Source organism: Streptopelia decaocto (genome assembly GCF_964273445.1).
Source record: "Streptopelia decaocto genome assembly, contig: HAP1_SCAFFOLD_45, whole genome shotgun sequence".
In the NCBI taxonomy this organism is placed as follows: domain Eukaryota; kingdom Metazoa; phylum Chordata; class Aves; order Columbiformes; family Columbidae; genus Streptopelia; species Streptopelia decaocto.
Window position 1 is genome coordinate 839416 of NW_028117033.1, and position 14453 is coordinate 853868.

Here is a 14453-nt window from a genome sequence, read left to right on the forward strand (position 1 = left end):
AGGAAGGTCCATGCCACAGTCCATTTCCTGAGAGGTGCAGAAGCTGCTGGTTCCACCCTGGGCCTTCTGGGATGCTTTGGGCAGATCCCCGCTGTGCTGTGCATTGGGCTGGCAGCACCGCTGCTGCAGGAGTCCCTCTCCAGGGTCTCAGCATTCTCCCCACTGCCCCTGGGCTCCTGGCTGGGGATGGGCTCCAGCAGCAGCTTGGGTGAGGTAGGTGGCTGCTTGCTCTCCCAGGAGCTCTGCCAGGACAGCTCTGCTTTGGCCCCACTTGTGCTGCTGGTGTTGCAGGAGCTCTGAACTGTTCTGGGCACAGGAGGCAGCTGCAGGAGGACGAGCAGCTTTTTGGGCCTCCAGGCGGAATCACTGTGCCAAGGACACAGGGTGATACTGCAGTCCCATCCCCTCCAAGCTCACACAGCAACTCTTAACTGAGCAGGATCCTTCCTGCAAGTCATCCTCCCTCACACCTGTCCATTGGGTGCAGTGCCTGCCTCCCTGCCAAGCTGCAGCACACCTGCCCTCGCAGAGCAGGCAGAGGGGCAGCAGCTCCCTGCAGCTCTGGCCCAGAACAGCCTTCAGGACTCACCTGGCCTGTCACTGGTGAAGACATGGGTCTGTTGGTCACAGCTTTTTTCACCTGATCAGAGACGCTGGCCCTGAGAGATAAAACAGATCATGAGCACAGGGCCACAGACTGCACCAAACCCCTGAGCCTGACCCCAGCCAGGCACTGGCCAGCATGCCATGAGGGACGGCTGTACTGTCCCCAGTCCCATGGAGCCTCAATGGAGGAGTCGTGGCTCATGCTCAGGCAACAGGCTCTGCTCTGCCAGACAGAGGCAGCACAACAACAGAAGCTGCTTCCCTCTTGCCTGCACCCTGCCTGAGACTGGCAGTTACGCAGCCTCGAGAGCAGTAACGGTGCAGCTGCAGGAACATCCCCTGTGAGAGCACAGCTCCCCCCACCCACACCCTGCCCCACTACCTGATCTCCAGCACCAGGTCCAGGAAAGGGTCAGAGGTCTCCCAGATGCTCTTGCACACTGAGAACTTCACTGCAAAAGCAAGAGCAGTAAGCACACCCTGGCACAACACCCGCACCCAACACCACCCCAGCACAGCACAGGCAGCTGCCGTGTTCCCCCTCTCCAGCTTTGGGCTCTGGGATGCCAGCACCAGGATTCACAGCGTGCAACTCCACTGTGTGCTGGGACAGCAAGTGCTGCTACATAACTGCCAACACGGGCTCCTCAGCTGGTGGCAAAGAGCTGGGGGCCCCCAGCCAACAGCTTTTTTCATCACTACAACACACACCACAACCCACAGGAACCACAAGACTGACCAGCTGCACCTCTGGGTAAGTTACACACACGCAGCAGTTTTCCCAAAAGATTTTTACTGCAAGGCTCTCAGGGAAACCGCTGCCCTGAGAGTCACAGGCCCAGGACCTGGCAGCCAGCGCTCAACACGGAACCACAGGGATCCGCCAAAGATCTGGTGAACCAGCATGGTGGCCTGGGTCTGGTGATCCAACCTGGTGACAGCAGCACCAGAGCTCACACTGCCCCTCCCCAATGGCCACCCTGTCACCCACCGCTGCGTCCTCAGGATCCAAACCCATCCCAGTGGCAGCTCCTCTCTCCCTTCCCGTCAGGAGCATCTTGCCAACATTTATCCAGCACTTGCGGTGGCCACTGACCAGGCCTGGAGCTGTCAGGAGAAAGGACTCCCTGGAGCTCACCCAGCTCTAAACTCAGCCCCAACTGCTGCTGGCTCGGCAGCCGGCACTGCGAGCAGCGCAGAGATGGAGCAGTTGGCAAAGAGCTTTGCAAGGCAGAGCCCTCTGGGGCACAGCACTGAGGCGGATCCACTTCCCCTCTGCGTGACCGAGCGTCAGCCAAGAAAGTAGCAAGCTAAATTTCACAGAAACAGAAAATGAACATGTAAACGCTCATTTGTTCCAAGGTCGTACCTGTGGGATCGCCCCGAGGCTCACGGACAGACTCAAGTTCAAGAAGTCAAGTGGCCGCTGCCTACAGGGACAGCTGGAAACAAGCAGAAAGGAAAAGCGTTTCCATTTCATATTGTGATCTACCTTGTCCTCAGTGACCTGCAGTGCCTGGACGGGGGTCAGGCAACAACATGGGACCCAGACGCATGCTGAAATTTCCAAAGCTGCAGAGGGGCTGCAGATCCCTTGGCTGGGACCTGGCAGCTTCCAAACTACTGTGACCAGGCCACATGCAACACCCCTCAAGGACCAGATGGACAAACATGGGGGCTCTCAGGGCCTTCTGACCAGGACACCTCTCACACACACAAAACGAAACCCACACTAAGTTGGGAGCATGGAGCACCAGGGCAAAAAATGATCATCCATGTTTCTTCTAGCAAAGAACCTGCTGGCTACTGCAAGGCTCAACTATTGCAGGAAAATGTTAACAAATAATAAACCAAATATTAGCAAATACACAGTATCACAGTATGTTTAGGATTGGAAGGGACCTCAAAAGATCATCTAGTCCAATCCCCCTGCTGGAGCAGGAACACCTAGGTGAGGTCGCACAGGAACATGTCCAGGCGGGTTTTGAATGTCTCCAGAGAAGGAGACTCCACCACTTCCCTGGGCAGCCTGTTCCAGTGCTCTGTCACCCTCACTGAGAAGAAGTTTTTTCTCAAATTTAAGTGGAACCTCTTGTGTTCCAGCTTGATCCCATTACCCCTTGTCCTATCATTGTTTGCCACCGAGAAGAGCCTGGCTCCATCCTCATGGCACTCACCCTTTATATATTTATAAACATTAATAAGGTCCCCCCTTAGTCTCCTCCAAACTAAAGAGACCCAGCTCCCTCAGCCTTTCTTCATAAGGGAGGTGCTCCACTCCCTTAATCATCTTCGTTGCCCTACGCTGGACCCTCTCCAGCAGTTCCCTGTCCTTCTTGAACTGAGGGGCCCAGAACTGGACACAATATTCCAGATGGGGTCTCACCAGGGTGGAGTAGAGGGGAAGGAGGACCTCTCTCGATCTACTAACCACCCCCCTTCTAATACACCCCAGGATGCCATTGGCCTTCCTGGCCACAAGGGCACAGTGCTGGCTCATGGTCAAAAGGCCAGTGACCAATGAAGACTGAACACTTACCCCTGGGATTGCCCCCAGGCTCAGGAACAGGATTACACCAAGAGGCTTGATCACCATGGACTGCAGGAAGCAAACAGGGAGTCAAACACGGGTCAGGAGCTTCCATGGCAGGTTGTGATCTCCTTCTTCCTCAGTCACCTGCAGTGATGGGAGGGGGTGAGGTAATGACACAGGACACATACAAAGGTGTATGTTCCCACAGCTAGAAATGGAACATGGGTGACCTTTTTGCTGAGACCTAGCAGGTTTTCAGGCAAATGAATATTCATTACTTGTCTGTGTAACACCACCAAGGCACAAAAAGTTTTTGGAAAGCCTCTGAGATTATTGTGAGTACAATCACACACAAATAACCTATTAAAACGCGAGTGTTTATTCCCTCAAGCAGACAGACAGTGACAACTTACCTCTGGGACAGCCCAAGGCTCATAACCAGGATCCATCTGAGAAGCTCGATCAGCTCTGCCAATGCCATGGCCTGGAGTCAAGCACAGATCAGAGAGGTTTCCAGGCTCACAGAGCAATACTCCTGCATTTTGGGTAAAAGAGGACATAAAGAAGAGAGAAAAACAAAACACAACACAACATATTTAGGACAACAATGCCCATATATTGCAGAGAAATAGCCGTATTTGGGGAAAAAACTGGAAAAATAACAAAATATTCCACATATTTGGGGGCTAAATTGGCCAATACACGCAAAAGATTCTGAGTATTTGGGCAAAAAGTGGCCAAAAGAGACAAAAACATCCACATTTGGGTGCAAAACTGTCAGCAAAGGTGAAAACATTCCATATTTGGGATCACAGCACCTCCATTAGGGGAAAAAATGGGCAAAAGCACCTGAGTATATCGGGTAAAAAGAGCCAGAAATAATAAAGCACCACTAGATTTGGATCAAAAATGGCCAAAAAGGGGTATAACATCCCCAGATTTGGGGTGAAATTGGACCAAAAAGTCAAAGTATGCCCAGATTTGGGTAAAAAATGGCCAAAAATGGCCAAAACACCCCCAGATTTGGGTATAAACTGGACTGGAAAGCCAAAGAACACCCAGATCTAGGCAGAAACGACCCCAAAGGGCACAAATGTGCCCAGATTTAGCTCAAAACTGGCCCAAAGGGCCAAAGCAATCCCAGCTTTGATTTGAAACAGGCCCAAAGGCTCAAAGCGTGCCCTGGGATGGGGCTGTGTGGCACGAGGCTGGGGGGCAGGGAGGGCCCCACAGGGACTCAGTGCTGGTTTCTGCCCCTGGGCCACCACTCCCAGCCCCTGCTTGCCCAGAACTTGCCCCTGAAGCAGCCGCAGCCCCTCTCCCCTCCCTGCGGGGCGTCTGCCCCCTGCCCACACCCTGGTGCTGCCTGGCTCGCCCTGCCCAGCCCAGCCCGGCTGCTCTCCCGGCCCCAGCACCATCCCTGGCCCCACTGCTGCCCTGCTGAGCTGCTCGGGGCTGGTGCTGCCCCTGCCCGCCCACCTGCTCCCTGCGCTCGGCTGGAGCAGCCTGGGCGTCCGGGACACCAGGAGGAGGAGGAGGGTGAGGACCATGGCCCCCACGCTCGCACCATGATGCTGCTGCTGCCAAGACACAGCACAGCACATCACCGTGGGGCTGTGACCTCATAGTCACATTGGAATTGTAACAAGCAATTCCGAGAAATGTTTGTTCATTAAAGCTCCTGGATATGTTTGCTTGAGTTTTTTTGTATGCTTACTTGCTTTGTCCTGCTTGATGTATTTACCTGACAAGGAGATGTTTGTTTGTATGTTTACTTGCTTTGTCCTGCTTGATGTAATTACCTAACCAGGAGATGTTTGTTTGAGTTCTGAGAAGTCTTTGTATGCTTGCTTGCTTTGTTCTGCTCCATGTATTTACCTAATAAGTAACCAAAGTAAGGCGACGGAAACTGGCTACACAAGAGTCAACCTCACATGATGCAAGGCACACCATGAGTTGGAAAGTTACACGCAGAAGCTGTGGACTAGAGATGGTATATAAAACCCAGAGGACTGAATTAGTGTGTGCGCGTGCCGTGAGAGAGACTGAGGTCTCTAGGCCGCACCCAGCGCTGTCTTTGCTTATTGCCGGATTCTAAATAAATTCTTGTTATTTACAAGATCGAGTCAAAATTTATTACAGGAATCACCACATCTACACACTACTGCATGGCCTTGTTCTACACAAGCATGGAAGGAATAGAAGTGGAGAAGGGTGCACCTATTTGGGAGGCAGCGCTGCCTATGGGAGTGCACAGGCTCTCACTTCTTGCTTCCCAGAAATCAATCAATCAATCAATACCAAAAGCTCCATATTAAGACTAAATTAGAAAAAAAAAGCCAACTTCAAGGGTCTTTACTTGTAACTATTTTTGTCAGGCAGCTCTCTAGGAAGATTTTTGTCAGGCAGCTCTCTAGGAAGAAACTAGCTTTTCCTGCTAGTTTTACTACAGCTTCAATGCCTTTAAAGCCACCACTTCTTACCTCTGCTGCTCCAACACAGCCTCACAGCCCAGCAAACTCATAGTGCAGGCAGAAACCTTCATCATAAAAAGAGGGAGAGTCAGAAACACGTTACTCTCAAAAGCAGACACTGTCAACCACTCTTGCTCTTGCTTACCAAATTCAGACAGTGTTAGAAAGCAACAACAAGGAAGCGAGATTCTTATTCTATGGACCCCATTATATCGACCATTCAACATCAAGTCCAACCAGAGTCTGAACCTCCGAATAAGAAATATCATCTTAAAATTTCTAGGAAAATGAAGGGCTTTCAAGTGGCGACATCATAAAATGTTCATAAAAGCACCGCCATGCAAGTCCACATCCCTGATCACAGACCACCTGCCCTGGTACCTAAGGCAGTGATGTTCTCAGCTGATTCACAGTCACTGACGTCTGAAAAACAGCACAAAGTCTCATTTGTTTTAGTGCCAAACATGTAGTTTGGAACTGAAACAGGCAAGAAAACCATCTACAGTCAGTCTGGTTTCATTTGAGGACATCAGGACAAGTTGAGTTCACATTCACCAGGAATCACAGCAGGTCCCACCCGTCCCTGCAGACCCCAACACCGCTCCTGTGCAGGGTCCCGAGGAGCAGTTAGCACAGAACAAGAAACCTCCCTTCCAAAGAAGCCCCACAGCCGCTCTTCCAACAAGCTGCATAAGCAGCAGCTGAGAACAACCTCTGCTGTAGCTGCACCCAGCTCTGCTGTCTGCAGAAGGAGACCAGCTCCTAAATGATCCCCAGCCCTACAGACACAGATCTTCCCCAGGGCAGGGATGAGGAAACACCAGAGTGCACGGACACCTGGTCATTCAGTTGAAGCTGCTGGGGAGAAGGACAGAGGACTAGAGAGAGACAAATGAGACAAGAGAGAAGACAGAGGAGCTGAGAGAGAAAGAAACACACAGGGAAAAGGATGGAGAGATGGAGAGATCAAGGCAAAAAGGGACAAGGAGCCGTGATGAGACAGGGAGGAAGAAACAGCAGGGCTGAGGAGCAGGACAGAGGGATAGGGAGGGGGGAGGAGGAGAAGCAGGAAGGGGCTAGAGAAAGACAGGGAGGGGATGTACAGATGGAGAGACAAAAAGAAATTCTGAGAAATAAAGCAAAGTTCGGATCAAAATGAAGAGACTGGAAAAGGGAAACATGCAGCAATGAGCTGGAGGAAGAGGAAAAGAGGGCTGAGGAGCAGGAAAGAGGAAGAGAAGACAAAGAAAAGGCAGAGCCAGCTGGACAGGGGAGATATAGTGAGAAGGGATGGGGCTGGGAACAGGCAAGGAAGACAGAAAGAAAACCAGGACAGAAAGACATCAAGAAGGCAAAGGGGCAGTAATCTGGACAGAGATGGAGAAAGAAGCAGCAGGGAAAGGGAAGACAGGCAGAAAGACAGAGAGGGAGCAGGAGAGAGAAAGAACAATAAGGGTTGGGGGCAGGATAGAGATTGGGAAAAAATCCTGGGGTGGGCAGCAAGATGGAGAGGGAGTGAAAAAGAAGAGGGGCAGGAATAGATGCAGGGAGCAGGACAGAGGGATACAGTGAGAAATGATGGGGCACGGAGCAGGACAGAGCAACAGACCAGAATGACGACAAAGAGAAACCAGGGATGGTGAGAACACAGAGGGGTGGAGACGGAGAGGGAGATACGAGAAACCCTGCACAGAGATTCAGAAGGGTGGAGGAATAGGTGAGGAAGCAGCAGAGGGACAGAGGGAGAAGAGATGAAGAGGAAGAAGGGCACAGCAGGAAAGAGGAGGGAGCAGGGAGGGACTGGGACACAAAACGGTGAAATGTCACCAAGGGCCCAGGAGTCACCACACTTCCTGCTCTCTGCACTGCCAGGCAAGCTGTGGAGTTGAGGCACTTCTGTCTGTCTGTCTTCTCCTCCCCTCCTATTCTGTAGCTCCAGTCGCTCGCCCATCCTGCACCTAAGAGAACACGTCGGTGTCTGACAGCTCCTACACCACGAGGCTTCCCGGACACACACCACACACACACACTATACGGCCGTACAGTAATTTTCCTCACTGACACAGACCCTGCGGGGCACGTTTGTGATCTGCTCTGCTGAGGCTGCTCACAGGGACTCTTCCTCGCCCAGAGGGGCAGCTGTCTCTGTGCAGCTGCAGCAGCAGCTGTGGGGATCCCTGCACTTCACCCTCCAGCTGCTTCCCCTTCTCCTGCTCTCTCCAGCTCCAGCCCCAGCAGCTCCTCTCCAGCAAGCGCCCCCTGCCCCCTCCCCCGCCCAGGAGAACAAGGCCAGAGCAGCCCACGCACACCTGAGCCAGAGGCAGCAACAACAGCCCCAGGGCCCCAGAGGGAGGAAAAAGGGCCCCAGGGCTGGGCCGGGGGCTGCTCAGCCGTGGGGCAGCTCCAGGGTGGCCACGGCAAAGCTCAGCCTGGGCTGCGACACCATTGGTCGGGAGGGCTGTCAGTCTCCTCCCCTGAGCTGATCCTGCAGCTGATTGGCTCTGCCCTGGTTTGGGGCCCACCCTGCTCTGAAGTGATGCTCTCTCTGATTGGCTGCCTGAGGGGTTACTCCCCCCACATTTTCCGCCTTTCCTGAGGCCCTGTTTCCTCTGGTTGGCTGTCTGGGATTTCCCATTGGCTACTCCTATCAAGTGATGGGTCAGTCTGCATGTCAATCATCTATGTACTGCACTCCCACCAGATGTGATTGGTGTAGCCAGCACAGCCCGGCCCTGAGCGCTGCCCAGTTTGTTCAACTCTCGCCAACTTTCCTGGAGGCCTCAAAGCTTGATTGGCTGCTTACATATCAATCACTTGACTTGCCCCACCTCCTCAAGTGTGATTGGCTGTCCTGGGTCTACTGACTCCCCATAGACTTCTGGGTGGTTGTTGCCAGGCAACGAGCTTCACCTGAAAATGACATTGTGGGCTCTAAACAAAGGCCGTGGGTGATAAAAGACACGTTGGGACCCTAAACATGAGGATTCGGCCCCAAGAAGGAGGCTCTGGGCACTCAAAGGGGTGGGCAGATGCTACAGATGGCGCTTTGGGCCTGAACACGACGGGACACTCTCGGTTCCCACCTGAGCTGGGTTTGGTGCCCGTGACCCCATGAACAGACACCAGTGCTGTCCGGAGTGGCCACGGAACAGACGGAGCCCAAAGCCACAGGCTCCAGGAGCTCAGCGGGGTGTTGTGACATTTCATGAATGTTTCACAGGGGCGGCCCATGGACTGCGGGCAACTGTCTGTGTGTGACATCAAAGGGCGGGAAGGGGAGCGGTGGTTGGTGAGGACGTGTTGGATCGTGTGGGACCTGAGCCCGACGTCCTTGGGGTAGAACAAGGGGGTGCAGAAAGGACCGTCGTGGTGGCGACACTGCTCCTGCGTGGAGCTCCAGAGGCTGCAGGGGGATTTCTGCTCCACCGGGGACCAGCACAAGCCAGTGGCCTGTTCATGTCTGTCACTGCTCTGGGGCTGTGACCCCAGCAGCACCTGCACAGCAGCAGTGTCCTCAGTGCCAGCACCGGCTCTTTGCTCTGTCTGCCCCTCTGTCCCCATCTCCCCGTGCTCTCCCTGCTCCCAGGCACCTTTCCCAGCTCCTCCAGGACCCACCGCAGCCTCTGTCTGTCCCTATAGAGACTAAAAGCCCCTGCTTATATCTCCCCTCTGCCTCTACCTGAATTAACGTCAGTTTTAACAAAAAAACAAAAAAACTAAAGTGTACTTCTGGATGAGGATCAGGATCAGAACCAGGCGTGCTGCAGGAGCAGGTGTCTCCCAGCACGGACAGGCCATGGGGACCTGTCGACCTCAGCACCAGTTCAGCAGCCCTGGGCCCGAGGGCTCAGCCCAGAGACAGCCCCCCAACCAGGGTCAGAGCGGTTCCTGCTGCTGCCCCGAGGGTCACCAGCCCCAGGCAGCCCTGAGCCAGAGTGCAGGTGTCTGAGCTGGGCTGAGCTGGAAGGGGCTGCAAAACAGCTCATCAGAGGAGGCGATGGAAGAAGGTGCCGTGTGTGTGGCACCGGGGGTGAACCGACACCTTCAGTTTGGTATCTGGACCCGTGCTGGGCTTGCACATGGACTAAGCCCCAGCTCAGAGCACAAATTGCTGTTCCCAGCCCCGGCTGCCAAGCGCTGGTCCTGCTCTCTCCTCCCTGGTGCGGCCAGAGCGCACGACTGCCCTGCCTGCTCCTGCCTTGGGGAGCTGGGGTCAAAAGGAAGGACAAACTGGTGTGGGTATGGGATCTCTTAAGTGTCCTGGGGTTGCTTTGCTCATCACTCTGTAACAGTTCCTGGGCTATTAACTCGAGATGTGCCCAGAGAGGCAAGTAAGTCCATGAACCAACTTTCCAATTAAGGCTTCCTTCTTACAAAAACACACACTTCCATTTTCTCATCGGCAACAGACTGAAAGATGGCAGCTGAAGCTGCACGTGCCTCTTGTGAAAGCAGGTAACAACAGATGGTTCCACTCAGTCGATCCTTAGTTGCTTCCTGCATAGGACAACTGTCCATTAATTTAATCTCTGGTGTCCAGGCAGGGCTTTGCTGATGTTCCTGTGTCGCAGCAAGAGTGTGGATGTCAGGCTTTCTGCAGATTTGTGACTGAGTTTTCCCGTTTCTTTTAATTAGGAAAATCTTTCTGTGTACTCCTGAGGTCTCCCATAAGCTGGTGGGTTTAGAGCAGGACAGGGAGCTCCAGTGAGCTCAGGGAGGACCAGGCAGCATCACAGGCAAAGCAGACGGGAACTCGACTGGGTGAACATTAATGGAATTTATTGATAGAAGAAACAGGAATGTCTCCCCCATCTCTGGGCGGATCACCGTGCACCCTGAACCGGTACAGGCAGGTGTAGTCCGGGTGGCCCCAGTTGCTCAGCACTTGCAGCCTGATGTAATTCACGACCCCAGGGAGCTCGTTCTGCAAGGACAAGAAGAAATGAGTCGCCTTTTCCTCTCTGGCCCGTGAGCACAGACAGAAGTGCCGCAGCGACGGCCTCGATCAGCAGCTTCCTTCCTGCTGCCCCACGGGGCTTTTGACCTGTCGTGGTGCAGATGTTCACTCATTGGGCCATGAGAACAGCAAAGGAAGAAGCAGCGACCAGGTGCCTCAGCAAATACACTGGAAAGCTCTCGCCTGCTTTGGGGCACAGGCTTCCACAGTCAGAAGACCCAGTGCTGGGGTCAGTATAACGTCTCGTTGCCTTCTCTAGAAAGCCACGGAAACAGAATGGCCTCCCTGTCACTACTCACTGCCAGCACCAACAGAACCCTCAGGAAGCCCAGTATTTCTGGTCTCTAACTGGCAGACCAGCAGTCCTGCATCCTATGGGATGCAGCCGCTTGTGTGCACTTGGGGTCCAGACAGTCAAGCTGATTCCAGCTTCAACTGTGGCACTTCTAAGTTTAACCCCAAAATGAAAGAGAAGATGGCAGTCCAGCCATGCGCCACCAGGAAGTTAAAGCCGCAGCATGGAAGAAAGGCAGCGTGGCACTCGCTCAAGGACAGGGCTGCCTGTACCCTTTGGCAGGGAAGCCTCTCCCCATCCAGCCGCATTTCTCCTCCTCTCCTGCAGTTCCCCTCCCTCTGTGTCCCCGTACCTTCAGCTGGAAGGTCTGACTGGGATTCAGTGCTGCCTGGAAAGTGAACTGTCCCAGGAACGTTCCCTGCTCCTCGTGTTCTTCCTTGAAGCCCTACAGAAAGATGGATGGAGAAAACAGAGCGTCTGGTGCACCATGGGAGACTGAACTTCAGCCAGTGAAGTATGGGGTTATTTCAGCTATGGAGTCCAAGGACCATGAGCACAAGGACAAGATGAGAAACTGTAGGTGGGCAGCACGTCACACTTGCCCACTCAACGAGTCCAGGCTGGCAGTCAGAAAAGGAGCAGACGATCCCAGTGAGAGGGAGGTGACCTGAGGGTCACGAATGCACTGGGACTGGAAGACAGGTTTAGGACCTGGAAGATTTAGGAAGGTTTAGGACCATGCACTGTCCAGCTCCTTTTCCCTGTGGCTCCTGGAGTAGCAGCTTGCCGCAGGAGATTTTTTTTTGAGTGGTACATTGAATAAAAGAGGAATACAATGGGAAGGAAGCAGCACCAAGGAGCCTGTTTGTTCTGAGAGACAGGAGGAAGCTTCAGGCCACCAGAATCTTTGACCCATCTTCACCCCCTGCTTAGCAATGCTGTGCAACCGCCTGCCCCCGACTCCAGAGAAATCACTTACATAGACAGCAAAGTCCTTGGGAGCTCCGGAGATGCTTTCTGCATGGAACGCTGTCCCTGAGACGTGGGCCATGGTGACGGCTCTGGGAACGACCGGCACGGACAGCTTGATGAACACGTGTCCCTGACTCCCTGGGAAGGGCCAGCAGTTGCCAGGATGATTGTCCGTCTGAAAGGACAAGAAACACTCAGCAGGGAGACACAGGAGGAGAGCAGGTCCATGAGAGAAGGGGGCAGGAGAAGAAGCTTCGAGGAGCAAAGACAGGTGGGAAGGACACTTGGAGCAGCATGTGTGGTTCATTCTCCCAGCCTTTGTGTTACTGCTTCTTGGTGCTTCTACCTCCAGAATCAGCTCAGGAGATCTCATGTAATCCATCACTGGCAGGGAATACAAGAACACCTTTGCTTTGGCAGTCCGGAGGGATGGAGAAGTCTTGGAAAGAATGACGGCTGCCCCTGGAAATTCAAACATGAGCATGATCACCAGGCAGTGTCAGGAGGAATATTACATTGTTGACTTGGAAAAGGCTTCTCAGTTGTCATCCATGTCCTACAGTGGGTTCCCCTCTGTCTTGCTGGCACGACCCCTCTGGAACAGATGGCAGGGAGTCATCAAACTGTCATATTTGGCCATGGAAATAGGCAAGAATGTGAACCAGCCTTCCTGTGCTTCCCATGGGGTCTGGCCCATTACAGGCTCTGTCAGTGGGGACACTTTTAGGGCACAAGGTGACCCATGACTTCTCACCCCTTCTCTCTTACCGTTGGGCACGTTCCAATGCCCATCTTGTCAATCTGGACAGGAGGCGCTTTGGAACTGGTTTGTTTGTACAATGTCACAGTACCTGCTGATTTCAGGGCATAATCCGGCATCGGGACCTGCATTTCTTCCAGCTTCTCCAAAGCCTGATTGATGATCTCGTGAACAGCCTGGGAAGGAACACAAAGGAGAGCGCCTGTTGGAAGGAGAAGGACCGGGGCAAGCAGGACCCTGCAAGGCCAGCCAAGGTGAGCGGGGACAAGGCCGGTTTCAGATGGAGGGAACGCCCACATTGCCTGGAAGCCTCCCAGGTTTGCTCTGCTGTGATTGTTGGGATCAGAAATGGGGGGCTGCTCACTCCAGTGCTCTGAATGCTGGAGCTGCGGGAAGGGGCTGTTCCTGTGGAGAGGCCCCAGGCCAGGCAGCACGGACAGACAAGCCTTCTGGGCATGAGATAGGCCTGGCTTAACTCTGGACCTCTGAGACCATTCTTTATTTCCAGCCCTCCCTTGAGGAGGACCCGAGATCTGGGCGCAGAGGAAGGTCCGACTCAGATGGCTGTCATTCCCATCACGCTCTCTCTTCCCCATAAGGAAGTGTGGAGCAACAGGAAAAGGAAGCGTGGCCATGGCAGCACTTGTTCCAGCAGCACCAGCCTGTTGGCTGTGACAGGAATGGAGTAGGATACATGCGGACGGAGGGAGGATAAAACCCCTGAGCAGATCCTTCTGCCTTGTGCCCTTACCCGTCCGGTAAAGCCTGGGAGCTTTGCCTGCTTCAGTCCTTCCTGCAGAGCCCGCTCAGTGACATCCTTTGTGCTCCAGCGCAGATGATAAAGCTGTTCCTGGAGCTTACGGAGCTGGACGGGCAGGGACAGGGTTGCGCTGAGGTCTCCTATCTCTGGTGCAGCGCTCCAGAGGGTTAAGGTGCCGAGTTGTCCCACATGGTAAACACCTGTCAGACACAAACCAGAGCTTAGAACTCAGTCTAAGGCTGGGCTGTGCCTCGGCCTGCCCGCTCCCCTTTCTGTGTCTCTCCCGAGTGCCATAGTTGTCTCTCCTCTTGTTGCCTTTGACAGTGGCCATCATGGCGTATGGGCTCCGCAATAGACAGACGTTCCCTGCCCTGGACTGTGCTCCTTGTCCTGCAGAAGATTCTCAGCCCCTGGGGCAGGAGAGCTCAGCCACGGCCTCTCCCTGGGCTGAAGGGAACTGGCTCAGCCCTTCCTCACCCACACCCGTCCCGCTGGAGCAGGGACCGGCACAGCTCTGTGGGGACTTTCTGCTCTTGGCTGAGCTCCTCTGCTCACAGTGGGGGAAGCGGAACAGGGCAGGATGGAGCCCCGAGTGCCTCCTAAAGCACCGTCCTCAGGTTGGAGCTCTGCAGAGACTCACCGAAAGAGAACAGACCGAGAAGCACCAGGGTCGATGCCTTCAGCGCCTTCATCTTCCTGCAGAGCAGATAAAGAAAAGGCTGGTGAAGCTGGCGGTTCCCGTGCAGATCAGCAGCAGACTGGAGAGCAGCAGCAGGGACTGCAGCCCTTGAGCCTGGCGTTCCTGCCGTGTGCATTGGCTTGGTCCTGCACCAGCTCCAGTCACTGCTGGAGGTGTCACCAGCTGCACCAGTGGGGGATTTGTCATGGCAAAGATTGTTTTCTTAGGGACAAAGGGCTCAAGGTTGACTCTGGACTAATAGCAGGAGTTGCAACAAGAGCTGTGGCCACACTTCACATCTGTGGGGCTGGAGAGGGATTCTCTGGAAATGGAAGGGACATAACAAATGGCTGTTTCTCCTGCCCAGCATCCAATGGACACTTGTGCTGCTCCTGTTCTCCACCCTCTCAAGAGAAG

General features: G+C 54.0%; 2 long non-coding RNA genes across 4 annotated transcripts in view; one reads left to right on the forward strand and one right to left on the reverse strand.

Annotated features, from left to right (window-relative positions):
* Window positions 1-14453, forward strand: part of LOC309451970 — a 626315-nt gene that overhangs the window by 365112 nt on the left and 246750 nt on the right. The window lies entirely within an intron of this gene.
* Window positions 11966-13441, reverse strand: LOC309451971. Its single transcript, XR_014186375.1, has 4 exons — window positions 13349-13441; window positions 12689-12773; window positions 12184-12299; window positions 11966-12012 (listed from the first exon to the last, which is right to left on the reverse strand). It is a non-coding gene; the product is annotated as an uncharacterized lncRNA (long non-coding RNA).